This window comes from Acomys minous (genome assembly GCF_964271855.1).
Source record: "Acomys minous genome assembly, chromosome: 18".
Lineage (NCBI taxonomy): Eukaryota > Metazoa > Chordata > Mammalia > Rodentia > Muridae > Acomys > Acomys minous.
Window position 1 is genome coordinate 46939463 of NC_140501.1, and position 14227 is coordinate 46953689.

Consider the following 14227-nt stretch of genomic DNA (forward strand, 5'->3'; position numbering starts at 1 on the left):
ATAAAGCCTTGGCTAAGATGTGGAACAGACAAAGATACTGATTTTCTTCAATACAGTCTTCACAGATTTAACTAGAGAAAGAATACTTGAGAAAAATAGAAATTCATAAATAAGAAAGCAAAATGTCAGTTTCCCTGTTTGCAAACAACATGATCTTCAAAAGGGCCTAAAAATTCCACAAGGAACCTTTAGATTTGATAAACACTTGCAGCAAAGTAACAGAACCCAACACACACACACACACACACACACACACACACACACACACACACACACACAGAAAGAGAGGGGGGCTTTCTATTCATCCATAATTTGCTGAGAAAGAGGTCAGGGGAATATCTCATTCACAATCATCTAAAAAAATACAAAAATCCTAGGAATAAACCTAACCAAGGAGATCAAAACCTTAAGACATCTCAGACATTACAGAAAACACTAGAAGATGGAAAGACCTCCCATGTTGATGGATTGGCAGGATTAACATTCTCATAATAGTTCTATGACTGAACCAATCTACAGTTTCAATGCAATCTCCATTAAAATGTCAGGGACACTCTTCACAGAACTGTTAAAAACTAATGCTAAGATTCATATGGATGTGAAAATACCCCCAAGTAGCCAAAGGAGTCAACAATCAGAAAGAGCAGTGATGGCGGTAATTGATCTCAGATTATACAGAGCCATAGCAACAAAAAAGGCAGCATAGTACTGCCACAAACAGACATGTACACTAATGAGACACCAAGGAATAAACCCACAGAGCTTCAGCCCCCTGATGTTTGGTAATGGTGCCAAAACAGTATACTGGAGAAAGCACACCCTCCTTGTCCTCGTTAGCTGTCGCTGCCAACTTGACACAGCTCAGAGGCATCTGTGAAAGTCTCAGGGCATTTATCAGATCATATCAACCTGTGGCCACATCTGTGAAGAAATGTCTTGATCAATGATTCATGGAGAAGAGATCAGCCCACTGTGAGTGCTGCTGTCTCTGGGAAGGTGGTGGTCTGGGAATATATAAAATGTTGGCCGAGGAGAACCAGAAAGCAAGCCAGGAAGCAGCATTCCTCTGTAGTGTTTATTTTCAGATTCTTGCTGTGAACTCTGCCCTGTTCCTTCAGTGATAGCCTGAGCCCTGGCAGAGTAAGCTGAAAGGAAGCCTCTCCTGTCCAGGTTGCTTTTGGTTTTGGTGCTTATTTGATTCAACAACAACAACAAAAAACAAAACAAAACAAAACAAAAAAAAACAAACAAACAAACAAAGTAGAACACTCCTAAAGCAAGATTGTTGGCGACACTGGACACCTGTCCATATGTAGAAGAATGACACTAGATCCATATCTCTCACTTTCCATATTGTAAGACCTGAACCTTTGAAACCACTAGAGGAAAACATATGCAGAACCTTTTAGGACATAGGGTTAGGCAAGGATTTTCTGAAAAACAAAACAAAACAAAGCAAAAACTCCCATATCACAGGAAATAATCCTAATAAGTATGATCACATAAAATTAAAATATAACAGAAACACTCACCAGAGTTCTGAGACAATCTACAAAATGGTAAAAATATATTATATAGAGATGACAAAATATTTACCATTTTGTAGATTACCATATATATACATATTATACATATATATATATGGATTAATATCCAGAATATATATCCAGAAATATTCAACATTAAACCTTAAACTTCCAAAATCTCTTAAGCACTAATAGGCTAATGAACTAAATAGACAATTCTCAAAAGAAAAAAATAGTATCCAATAAGTATTTGAAAGGAGATTAAAAGCCTTAGCCATTAGGAAAATGAAAATTAAAACAGCTTTGAGATTTCATTTCATCATAGTCAGAATGGTTATCACAAAGAATCTAAAACTAGAAGTGCTATATGCCTCATCCACACCAGTCCTGTGTATATATTCAGAAGACACCAAAGGCCACCACAGACATAGCTGTACATCCATGGTTTTTTTTGTTTTTTTTTTTAATTTAATTTATTTTATTTTATTTTATTTTTATTTTTTTATTTTTTTATTTTTTTTATTTTTTGCTGCCTTATTCACCATATCTAGGAAATGGATCTAGTCTACATATATATCAACAAATGAGTGGGCAAAAATGTGGGACACACACAATGAAGTTCTATTCAGCTATGAATAAAAAGCAAATGATGACATTTTAGGAAAGTAGAAATCTTTGTTATAACCCAGTTTCTCTCAGGTGTAAAATCTAGACTCTGTGTGTGTATGTGTGTGTGTGTGTGTGTGTGTGTGTGTGTGAGAGAGAGAGAGAGAGAGAGAGAGAGAGAGAGAGAGAGAGAGAGAGAGAGAGAGAGGGAAGAGGGAGATTGGGTCATGAAACTGCAAAGGGGGCCATGAAAGTGGGCGAGATTAAGCAGTGCTGAGTATGGAAATGGAATGCCAGTGGCATGAAAGCAGAAATGCACTGTTAGGTATCAGGATGGGACAATCATGGGGAAATCGGGGTTGGGGCAGGGAGGGCATGACTAAGAGCAAACATTACCATCCAGAAATCCTTTATATCGTATGCTGAATTTAAAAATTAATAAATTAGTGTTCAAACAAATTTGAATGGAACAAGTAATGCTGGCTGGCTTGAGAACCAGCAGATGGTTGACACCTGCTGGATCAGGGGCGTCTCCTGTGCCATGCTAGTGCTCTCTCTCTCCATCTCCCTGGATTCAGTCTCCATGGCTGTGTTTCTACTGTGGACAAGAAAATGCCATTCAAAGTTATTTTGATGGGAACAACAACTTGCTAAGAATCCCAGTGAAAACAAAGCTTTGCTGTGAACCTAAGGCTGCTCTATGCCCATGCCCCCTCCCCCAAGATCTACAGAAGCCCTTACATTCACAATCTATCCAAACATCATCCAAAGTGCTCAGCATCAGCTTTAAACAGTTTCACTGCAAGCAGTGGAGAGGAGGGCCCACTAACTGTAGCCTGAAAAATCACAGAGGACACATTAAGTGTCCGTGAGAGGCGGTGGGCCATGTCATTGTGAACTTATGAGACCGTTACGTCTGATTGGTCAAGCTATGGAATACCACTTCTTTCCATGCTTGTCTCTAACAACTCCCACGCTATATTAAACTCTTCTCCCATAGAACTCCCAGGGCTAAATGCATCTCTGGCTACCCTTGAAAGCATTGTGTGGCGGAAGATAGCTTTAACCATCTCATCCTCCAGCCTCCCGCCCCCAAGTGCTGGAATCCCAGGCACTAGGGTTCTTTTTATTGAACAGTCAGACAATATGACCCCTCTACTTAAAGAAATGCAGATCCAGGTTATAAATTGGTGGGATCTCTCTCTCTAGATAATCCAAACATAGAAAAATCAGACGAAGCAGTAAAACCTTTGAGTGTATCTGGTTTGTCGTGTTCTCTCAGGACCTAGTACGCCGGACCATAGTGACTCCATCTCCTTCTCATCCCCAAGTGTCAGGCTGTATCTGCATAGTAAGGTCAGCAGTCTTCTGGCTCTCTGCTACTTTAAGATGCCCAGGACAAGGCTACGTACGCAGCTACCCTAGACCGCTGAGTCATCTTCCTATTAGGAAATTGGTTTTGCCTTGGGTAAATAGGTAGGCTATTTTCTGTGCATTTCAGAGAGGAAGCCTGAGTTTCAAACAGAGTAAGAAGTGTACAGCTCAAGGTCATATGCAAACCTGGCTGGCTTAGAAATGAAACCTAGATGGTTCCTAATACTCAGTCCTGTGCTTCCTTCTGCAGAGAAGACTATCTTTGTCATTTATATATATCGTTCCCAGATCACTCACTGAAAATTCTACCCAAATGCTGAAGGTAAAATAGCTTCATGTATCCATCAGAAAGTATCTGTGTATGAAAAGAAAGTTTCCCCACATGAGGAAGGAATCAGTGTAGAGGACATTTGTTCAGTTGTTTCCTTATAAAATAAGAGCATTCTTCCTGGCTGCCACAAAAAAAAAAAATCCACATGCTCCTCTCTGTTACTAAACAATCCCTTCAACACCAAGCCAGAAGCAAGTCACCATGTTAAATGAAACATCTTGCAAGCCAAATCAAAGGCCCGTGCCAAATGTATCAGAGTTAGAGGGGAACTGTGTCAGAACTGTCTGTTGGAGATACTTTCTCTTGGATCACCAGTCAGTAGGGTACCAGCATCTGCTGATGCCAACTAAAAGGCATGAGTCATCACAGACAGCTTTAGAAAATGCATTTCCTTCCACTGTTAGCAATGCATGACTCACCAGAACTCCCCAGATACTACACGACGCAAATGGCTCAAAAAACATCTACCAAGGACAGAGCGCACAGTTCCTTCTCTCTGCCTGTGCCAGGAGTTCTCGTTTCAACTATCACTGACTTGTTAATTTACTTCAAAGGCAAAATAAACCTCGGCCTATTCTCCATCTTCTCTCAAAAACTAGTGCTGTGTGTCTCAATATAAAGACGGCTACTGAAGTGCTGCAGGAGAACAGAGACTAAATATTATATAGTTCATGCTGAATGCAGTCTATACTGGACCAACTCTTCCAACTTCGGTGACTGAGCTGAGAAACAACTACAGTCAACTTTGATGAAATGTTGACCAATATGCAAAGACTTGTACAGTCTAAGTAGTATCAGATTGTAGTGGAACGACGGCCTATCTACCTACTTTCTTAGTAGCCAGTGGTGGTTTCAAAGCTAATTAGTTATACTATAGGATAGTTTAGATAATTGTTCTTGTCCATAGCATGTGAGCTTCCCAGAAAGGGCCTCCTTCCCTCATGTCTTTTCCCTGGCACTCTCTTTCTGCAGTAATTTTCTTGAATGAATGTTCTGGTTGTTACTAGAGTGATGAGTAGCACAGGTTTGGAATTAGGTCACCTGACTTCAACTTCTCGGTTTACCAATAAGTTTCTAAATTTCTCATCTCAGTGTCTCCCCTGTGACATAGAACCTGGAAGGTATACCATAAGTTTTAGCTGTGCTACAATGACTATGTTAGAAAATGGTGCAACTGTAGTTAGGAGCACGAGCTCTGGAGCAGGATCCAGGATTAAATCTGTGATTTCTCTGTCTGCAAAACTGCATTAGTTATCTGGTTCTAATTTGGAACATCACAAATCACCTAAAACTTTCTGGCTTGCAACAGCATCAATCTTTTTTTTTTTTTTTCATCTTTCAATTTCTATAGGTTAGAAATTGGGGAGCAAATAGATGGACCTAGCACATGATCTGTCATGAGGCTATCATCAAGTGCTGGCTGGTTGTGGAGCTTGCAGGGGCTGTATGGTATACTTTAAAGGTCTCTCATTCATGTTGCAAGTAGCTACATGTTGCTGGTAGGGAAACACAGCCCTTTTCCACATGGACTTCTTCAGAGGCTGCTAGAGTATTCTGATGTGATGTAGGGGACTGGCCTAGCCCAGAGTAAATAACACACAGAAACAAAGGCAGATGCCACATACACTTCTGATCTCGCCTCGGGTGTCTTATATGATCAACTTGGTCCTACTCTTTTGTCAAGCTGTTAAGCCCTGACTCAGTGTGAGAAGAGCGACTCAAGGAAGTAAACATGACTGTCACTGTCTTTGAAAAGTGCCACCATGAAGAGTTTAAGATGAGGTTTTGTGAGTTCTTGAACCCTTAAGTTTCTTTGTTTTGAAATAAGAATGACACCATATTTATAGGATGGGCAACATACACACTCTTGTCCACTTTCCCCCAAAACTTTGGAACCCCCATTTTTACCTACTACACACAGAGAGTGGGGAGAAGTATAGGGGGAAAAAACAAAAGGGACCTCGAAGTCCTAAGTTGAAAAGGAATGATTTGAAATTCAGACCAAACTAGGTCAGAGTTGGAAGAGACCTTGAAGTAATTTTGTCCAACCTGGTCATGTCACACACAAGTCTCAAAAAAGTGAGGTGACTTTGCAACAATGAACAGTAAAAGAGATTTCTCTCAAACCACAGGGTGTCAGATTCATAAAGGGTAAATAAAAGCTTCTCCACCCCAGACTCAGGAAACACTCTACACACATCCCCCATTCCTGCAGGCAAGAACCCATGAGTCTCTCTTTCTGAAATCTCCTGTTCCTGGAAGAGCAATAACACAGGTTTCTTTTATGAATGACTTATTTTATTTTCAACCAACCCTTCCTTGTTTCCACAATGGTGTGTGTGTGTGTGTGTGTGTGTGTGTGTGTGTGTGTGTGTGTGTGTGTTCTTTTTTAAAAAAAATAGTACCCGTAAGCAGTATGTTTAGGATATGCATTTTATGTATAAGAGAAAAATGTGTAAGGCTTCAAAATGACATTTGTGCATGTTATACTCAGAGGAGCACTGAACGTTTTGAACTGCTAAGCAGGGAGGGTTGCTTCATTTGGCCCAAGGGAGGCTGGGAAGGAAAGAAGGCTCCCCAAGAAAAAGACATGAGAAAGAAAAAGAAACAGATAAGATATATATGAGAACATAATTGGGATAGAGAACCATATCTTTTTTTCATATTATAACATTGTTTTATATATAATTATATATCATAATATATATTATTCTTTGAAAAGTTTATAATATATGGAATGTATCTTGATATGTGATAGGGCAAGACAGTGTAGATGTTCCTCCATCTTGTATTATTGCTGAGACCATTTTAGGTTTGGCTAAAACTTGATCTCCTTGGTGGGAAACCCAGGGGCAAGTACTTACCTCTGTTCTAGAAACTTGAGGTCAAGATGCCCCAGCTAACTTATCTTAACTTCTGTAAAACATCTTGTTTACGTAGAAACTCCAAGTGAGGTACCAATATGTTACTTCTCCCTTTAACAGCCCTCTGCTCTAAAAGCTTGGTGTTAATATTTGAGTCCTGAGGACCTGACTGCAACCCCAGTTGGCTGGAATAAAGACTTTCAGTTGGCTGTGAACTGTGTCTGAGTGGTCTCCTTGGGTAGGATTCCTGTAACAGATTACATCTAGCCCACACCCTTCAATTCCTTTGCCCCCAGTATTGCTGGGTTCCCTTTTCTTTTGTTTTTTAAATAATCTGCTGAATTCAATAATCCAATGACTTCTATTTGGGGGCACAGATAGACTCACCAATGGCCACTTCCTAAAAAAACAAAACAAAACAAACCACTGTCTTCCCCTTAGCAGTCACGAATTGCCGTGAACTTCCAGCTAGAAGTGGGCCATTGGGAGCCTCTCCTCATTTCATGCTAGAATTTTGAACTGGCTTGACTTGTGCAGGTCTTTCTTGCTCAAGGAACCACAGCTGCTGTGAGTTTGTGAGTGCGATGGCCGCATCATGTCCAGAGGCCAGCATTTCACAGCCTTCCTTTGTACCCTCTGCCTCTTGCATTCTTTGTACTCCCCTCCTTTACAGTGCTCCCTGAGCCTCGGAGAAAGGATGCCATACAGATGTCCCATGGGTAGCTAAGCACTCAGTCACCTCTACTGAGTTACAAGTTTCTGCATTAACCACTCCCCTCTACAATAAGAAGTGCCTCTGACTGAGGCTAAGAGCCATGCTGATGTAGCCTGGTGGAAAGCACGTCTCAGGAACATTTCAAAATCAGCTGACTGAGTCTGATGTCCAGTGTACGTGAGTACAAGCGACAGGTCACAGCCAGCCTAGACAGAAAGATAGCAGTGGCTTCAGCTAGTGTGACAAAAGAAACGTACAGAGATGGGAGGATAGCATCCATAGGACTTAGCAGCCAGCTGAAAACAGGATGTGGTAAGTGGATGGAAGATGAAGTCAAGGATGCTGCCCAAACTTCTGATACATGGCTGGACAAGGGTCGCTTTCACCAATATAGGAACCTTATGGGGACATTGTTTTATAGAGATAAAAGTGAGTTTGAACTTGGAAAAAATGGGCTTGGGGGACCAGGAGGAGAGGAGGGAAGAGGCTACAATTGGGATGTAAACTGAATAAATTTTAAAAAAAATGATCACATGTGATATAAAAAGTATGGGTTTGAGTTGCCTCTGAAATACACAGAATATGTCCAGGAAGCAATGAAACATAAAAGTAAGAGTCTGAGGAGAGAAATCTGGAAAAATATAGAGTCATGAGTCATCAAGCTATAGCTAAAAAAATAGATCCGATTACTCTTGCTTTTGCAATGATAAATACAGCGGGGATTCAGGCCTAGCTTCCCTGAGTCCCGTGGCTATGTCTTCCCCCCTGGGACTTGGTACAGGAGCTGTGTGCTCTGACGAGTGGCAGAGAGCATGGCTGTGGGACTGCGCTCTTCGAATTTCCACTGCAGATTCTACTAAGAAGGGAGAGACTGAATCTGTCTTAGGTAGATGGCTGGGTGTGTTTTGTGGCTCATGTGGCCACCAAGTCACCAGCTGACAATGACTAGTCACTCACTCCTGTTTCTTAGCAAGAAGCCTCCAAGTTGAGAGAAGTTCAGAAACATCTTGCAGACATTCCCTGCTGATTCCCGTCACCTACAAGCTGCCTTTCAAATATCCTCTTCACCTACGATTATCTAGCTGTGATCTGTAGCACCCAAAAAGAAAGTCCAGGCTCTACTTCCCCAAGACTGGGAGCCCCCAAATAGTAATTTATGCAGCAATGAAATGGATGTGATGCCTTCCATTGCTGAATATATAGATTTTAAAGTAACTCTATATTGAGTAAAGAACAATGATCAGAAAAGATAGGGAAAAAATAGTTCATCTTTTCAGCTGCATTATTTTATTATCATTGGGACACAGTGGGAATCAATGGTGGTCTAAGGTTATAAATGAGAATTTGGGGACACCACTAACGATTTTTTTCTCATGAGATGGCTTGCTCACTGTTTTGTGTTTAGTCTTTTCAGTTCAAACAATTGTCTTCTGGATACCCAAAGTAGACCATCTCTTGTCACCACTACCTTCATCCTTAACTGCTAAGCAGGAAGTAATCTTCGAATCTACCTCAAGTCTCACATTTACAGAACATGTTCTTTCCTTCAGCATGCAGCCATCTTGGAGGCACCAATTATATCTGAAGCCCTCTTTCCGCTTCTCCATCAATACCTAACCTCTCCTGGATATTCTATTGCCTTTACACCTCTCGAAACTCTCCACTTCTGTTGTCTCCGTGATAATGCTTGGACTAAGTCAACACCCCATTTCACCCGGCCACCACCGTGGCCCTGACATCCGACCTCCTGGGTCATCTTTGGCCTCCCTCCAATTTGCGCCTCACAATACATGCAGCATTGTTTCACAGAGCACCTACAGCAGCCAACCCTGGAGGTGGGTGTCTCCCCCTCCTTCCCACACGCACAAGCGTTTGGTTCTCTGAACCTGCCTGCATCTCCGGACTCCTCTGACTTTATTTCAGCTTCCACCATGCCCTTCCCAGTGGGAGGCGCTCACACTTTCAGTCCCCTCTGCCTAGTGTGTGCTTCCCATTGGACTCCACTCCATGGCCTCCAGAACACATCTCCATCACCCCTCCTTGGAAACGCTTTCCCTGATATCGTCCTCTGTGGAAAAGATTAAGCTTTTTTGCAAGTGGAAGCAGTCTTGGCGGGCTTTACCCTTGGGGCACACCATGAATACCTTGTGAGAGACTGTTTGGAGCCTTCCTGGGCTTGGAATTCAGGAAGCCTACCTGGGAACCCCACCGCGGCTATTGTTTTCCTAATTGACCCTAATTGACCCTCGAAGGGAGAAGGAGCCGCCCTTTGCATGTGACTGGGAAGGTGGTGAGGAAAAAAACAAGAGGTTGAGAGAAGGCGAGGAGAAGGTGCGGAGAGAGAGGAAGGGACCGGACCAGCTCGTGGGACAGAGACACCTAAGGACCCGTCCTGCCGATGGATTCCAGGAGGTTTACTCTTCTGTCCCTTTAACCTTTTTTTCCTTCTTGTATATGCTAGTTGGGTTGTATAATAAAGTTTAATTGTTAATAAACAGAGCCAACAGTCCTCAGCTGCCAGTGGTGTTTTGTACTCAGTGTTTTATCATAAATGTCTATAATTTGATTTATCTATTGCTCCTCCATTATATTTGGTGCTTCATTAAGAGGTGACCATATAACATTAGCCCACCCTTTTAACAATGTCTTTATCCCAACTTACAGCACAATCTAGACATACAAGACATGCTCATTGAATGGATGAATTGCTACTTTCTGTCCCTAATTTTTCTAATTGAAAGAGACTATCACACTGCATGTGGCAGCACATTCCCAGCTACTTGGGAGCCTAAGGCAAGAGGATGTCAAGTTCAAGGTCATATGGGCAACTTAGTAAAACCTCGTCTCACAATTTTTTTAATGGGAAAGCATACAGGTCAGGAGTAGAGTTTTTCCCTAGCATATACTTGGACAGCCCTGAGTTCCTCCCTAGTTGGGAGGAAGAGCTATGAGAATCTTCACCACACATGATAAAGCCAGTACAGGGGAAGGTGAGGCAGGAGGATTACAAGTTTGATGGTAGCCTAGGCTAGCCTAGGCTATATAATGAGATTGTTTTGAAGAGATGGAGGAAAGGAGAGAGGGAGAAGGAAGGGATAAAGGGTAGGTGTGAATTTCTAACGTGTCTTACTTCCTTCAGAATGGTGACTATGATTTTTATAAAAATAAAGATGAGAAAATATAATCCCTATTGTTTAATGAGTCCTGTGTGTTCTAACAACATCCATGAATCTATAATTCAGCATCTTCCTTTTTCAAAATGATTAATTGATATAAGAAGTGGCAAAGAGAGAAAAATATAAGTAGGTGTAAATGAGGTTAAGGGAAGCAGATACGTATGTGGTTTGATTCCCCAGTACACAAAATTAATTTGAGTGTCCTTCCTTCATTGCACACACTTCTAGGTTTGGGGGAGTGGAACCACATTGGGGTCTAACAAACATGATGCACACAGGTCATAATTTTAAAAATATAGAGTAGTTTCCCTACCCCCACCCCTACCTCCATTTACCAATCTGTTTTCAAGCTCTGGAGTAAATGTAAGACATTTACACAGCTTTATTTAACTAAAAAACATCCAAGATCTTTTCATCTCTGACATTTCCATGGAAATTAGAGACAAGGAGGGAAGATTAAATGCGGATACAAATTAGTGTCCTTCATTCTATCTGGCTCTAATGAGCAAAGATGCACGCTCAAGACTGCCTGGTGAATAGCCCCCGCTCTAATGTGTGAATTCCACTAACAAAGCCTGAGGGGACAGTGGGTGAGGGAGCGTAAGAGACGCAAAGAGCACCAGACAAGGTGAAGGAAAGCCAGGAGTCTACTGTTCTGCTTGATGACTTCATAGCCACCTGACAAAGCACTCACTCTCCCAGCGCCTGAGTGTCAGGAATTGTAAAGTACCTCAGTGATCAAAATTCGGCTCAGAGATGTGTGTGGCGGTACTCAGCTACAGTCCCAGCAGTTGGGCATCTGCCGCAGAAGTGTCACAAATCTGAGGCTACTCTGGGTATATAGCAAGTGCCAGCCCACCCAGGACTACACAGTGAGAGCCTGCTGCAAGCAAACGGATTTGGCTCTGGGGGCAGAGTAACTGAAGAACATCCCTCAGGCCTTTGAGTGATCTTGTGACTGGACAGTAAAGAGAAGGGAAATAGCGCATCTGTTACAGTACAGGGCATTGAAGACTTTTTTTTAAAAGATTGCTATAATTTTTTTAAAAAAAATATTCACTTTACATCCCAGTTATAGCCCATTTCTTCGTCTCCTCCCAGTCCCACCCTCCTCCCCACTTCCCCTCCTCCCCTGCCCCCTTAGTCCTCAGAAAGGGAGAGCCTTCTTCCCCTACCATCTGACCCCAGCCTATCAAGTCTCATCTGGACTGCTTGCATCCTCTTCCTCTGTGGGCTGGCAAGGCTGCTCTGCCAGGGTGAAGTAATCAATGAGCAGGTGACAGAGTCTATGTCAGAGACTGACCCCGCTCTCTGTATTAGGGGACCCACATGGAGACTGAGCTGCCTACTGACTACATCTGAGCAGGGGACCTAGGTCCTCTCCATGCATGGTCCTTGGTTGGTGCATCAGTCTCTGCAGGCCCTCCTGAGCTCAGATTTGTTAACTCTGTTGGTCTCCTTGTGGAGCTCCTGCCCCCTCCGGGTCCTTCTATCCCCCAACTCTTCCATAAGACTCCCTAGCTCTGCCCCAAAGTTTAGCTTTGAGTCTCATCATCTGCTTTGATCTCCTGCTGGGCAGCATCTTTCAGAGCACCTCTATGTTAGGCTCCTGTCCTGATCCCTCTCCTTAACTGCTTCCTGTGTCTATCCTGTTTGCACTTCTGAATAAGAATTAAGCATCCTCCCTAGGGTCCTGCTTGTTTCTTAGCTTCTTTAGATCTGTGGATTGTAGTATGGTTGTCCAGTATTATATGGCTAATGTCTGCTTATAAGTGATTACATACCATGTGTATCTTTCTGGGTCCCAGTTACCTCACTCAGGATGATCTTTTCTAGTTCCACCCAATTGCCTGCAAATGTCATGATTTCCTTGTTTTTAATAGCTGAGTAGTATTCCATTGTATAAACATACCACAGTTTCTTTAACCATTCTTTGGATGAGGGACGTCTAGATTGTTTCCAGAAGACTCTGAAGTGGGTTAACATGGAGAAAAGAAACACACCTCAGACTCAGGCAGAGAACCGAACCGCAGCAGAGATAGGAGTTAAAGCTGTTCTCTACCCCATTTTTCCTCAAACTATCCCACAAAATACAAACAGAAAAAATACTACCAAACTTTGATACCAGAATTACCTTGGTATCAAAACCAGGTATGGAAACAAACCAAAAAAAAAAGAAAAAAAAGAAAAGAAAAGAAAAAAGAAACCAAAACAACAACAGCAACAACAACAACAACAAAAAACAGGTATGGGCAAAAGAACAGCAGCAGCAGCAACAACAACAACAAACGAAACAAAACAAAACAAACAAAACTCAATTTTCATGATGGACACAGACAAAAAGATTGTGATAAAGTTCAATGTCCCTTCATGATGAAAACCTCAAAGAAATTAAAAATATGACTAACATATCTCAAGACAGTAGAGCCTATGGTGTAGTTCATTTTGATTGTCCACTGAAAGCGTTGTAAGAAAGATACCAGATTTTCTCTCCAGAAGACTCAGACTGACGTCGCATCTTTAAAGTCAGTTAGCCTTAGAACTCGACTGCAATGCAGAATCCCATTAAAGAAATGCAAGAAGGCTGCTTCAAAGTTACAATTATAAGTTTGGCCAAGTTTTCAGAGCATAAATCTCATGTAAGCAGATTTTCAGATTGTCATGATTTAAAACAACAGCTCTGATCTACTTTCTTGTGAAAAAAACTACTTGAAATTTCACCGCACACTTCATCACTAACCACAGAAGGAACCTCAGTGGGAAGGTACACTACAACACAAAAGCTAGGGACCTAACCCTGGAGTCGGGAAATTAAGGAATACGAATACAAACTTAATCAGAAAATTAGAGAATTCTAAGAAGAGTGAATTGCAGAAGTGTGTGTGTGTGTGTGTGTGTGTGTGTGTGTGTGTGTGTGTGCACTCATTGGTGATTTAAGGACAATACGTGTGTCATTATCAACCAGCACTTTAATTTAGGTTCCTAGGAAAGTATGATAGACTGCTTAGATGTGATTTATGGATAGAGTGCTTTTGTTTAAAAAAAATCACTGGAAGAGAACAAGGAAGAGCATTGCTCGCTGCCCTACAGAGAGGGTCCCTCTTGAAGCAAGCTGGTCTACGGAGCTTCATGTCAGATGCTCAGCCTACAATGAACTCATAAGAGAAAGGCCATTTCTTTGATGAAGCAACTTCAAGTAGGCCAAGGACAATTTTTTAAGGGGGTAGCTGTGACCCTTTAGATGCCCAGCACACACTGCAGCTGAGACATGGCCTTTAAGTGAAACAACGACTGTTAAAATGGCAGTGGAGTCGCGTGGAGGGGTGGCAGTCAATTTAAAATTTCATGAAAAATAAAAAGCTGTATAAGAAAGACATTTGTCCAAATACGAACGTATTCCGATGCTGTAGGACAAATTTGAAGAATACTACTTAAGACAGGTATGCCATTTGATGTTGGTGCTAGAAATATTCTCTTACTAATTATGTAGACATAATTATAAGGCTGATTTCCTCCTCTGTGAGACTAATCACTAATTAGGCTAAATACTAGTTAGGGCTACTACTTACATAAGTAAAATTGTTAATATTTCAGAAGTGACTGTAAATAGAGTGTGTAAGAGTTAATACTAGCTA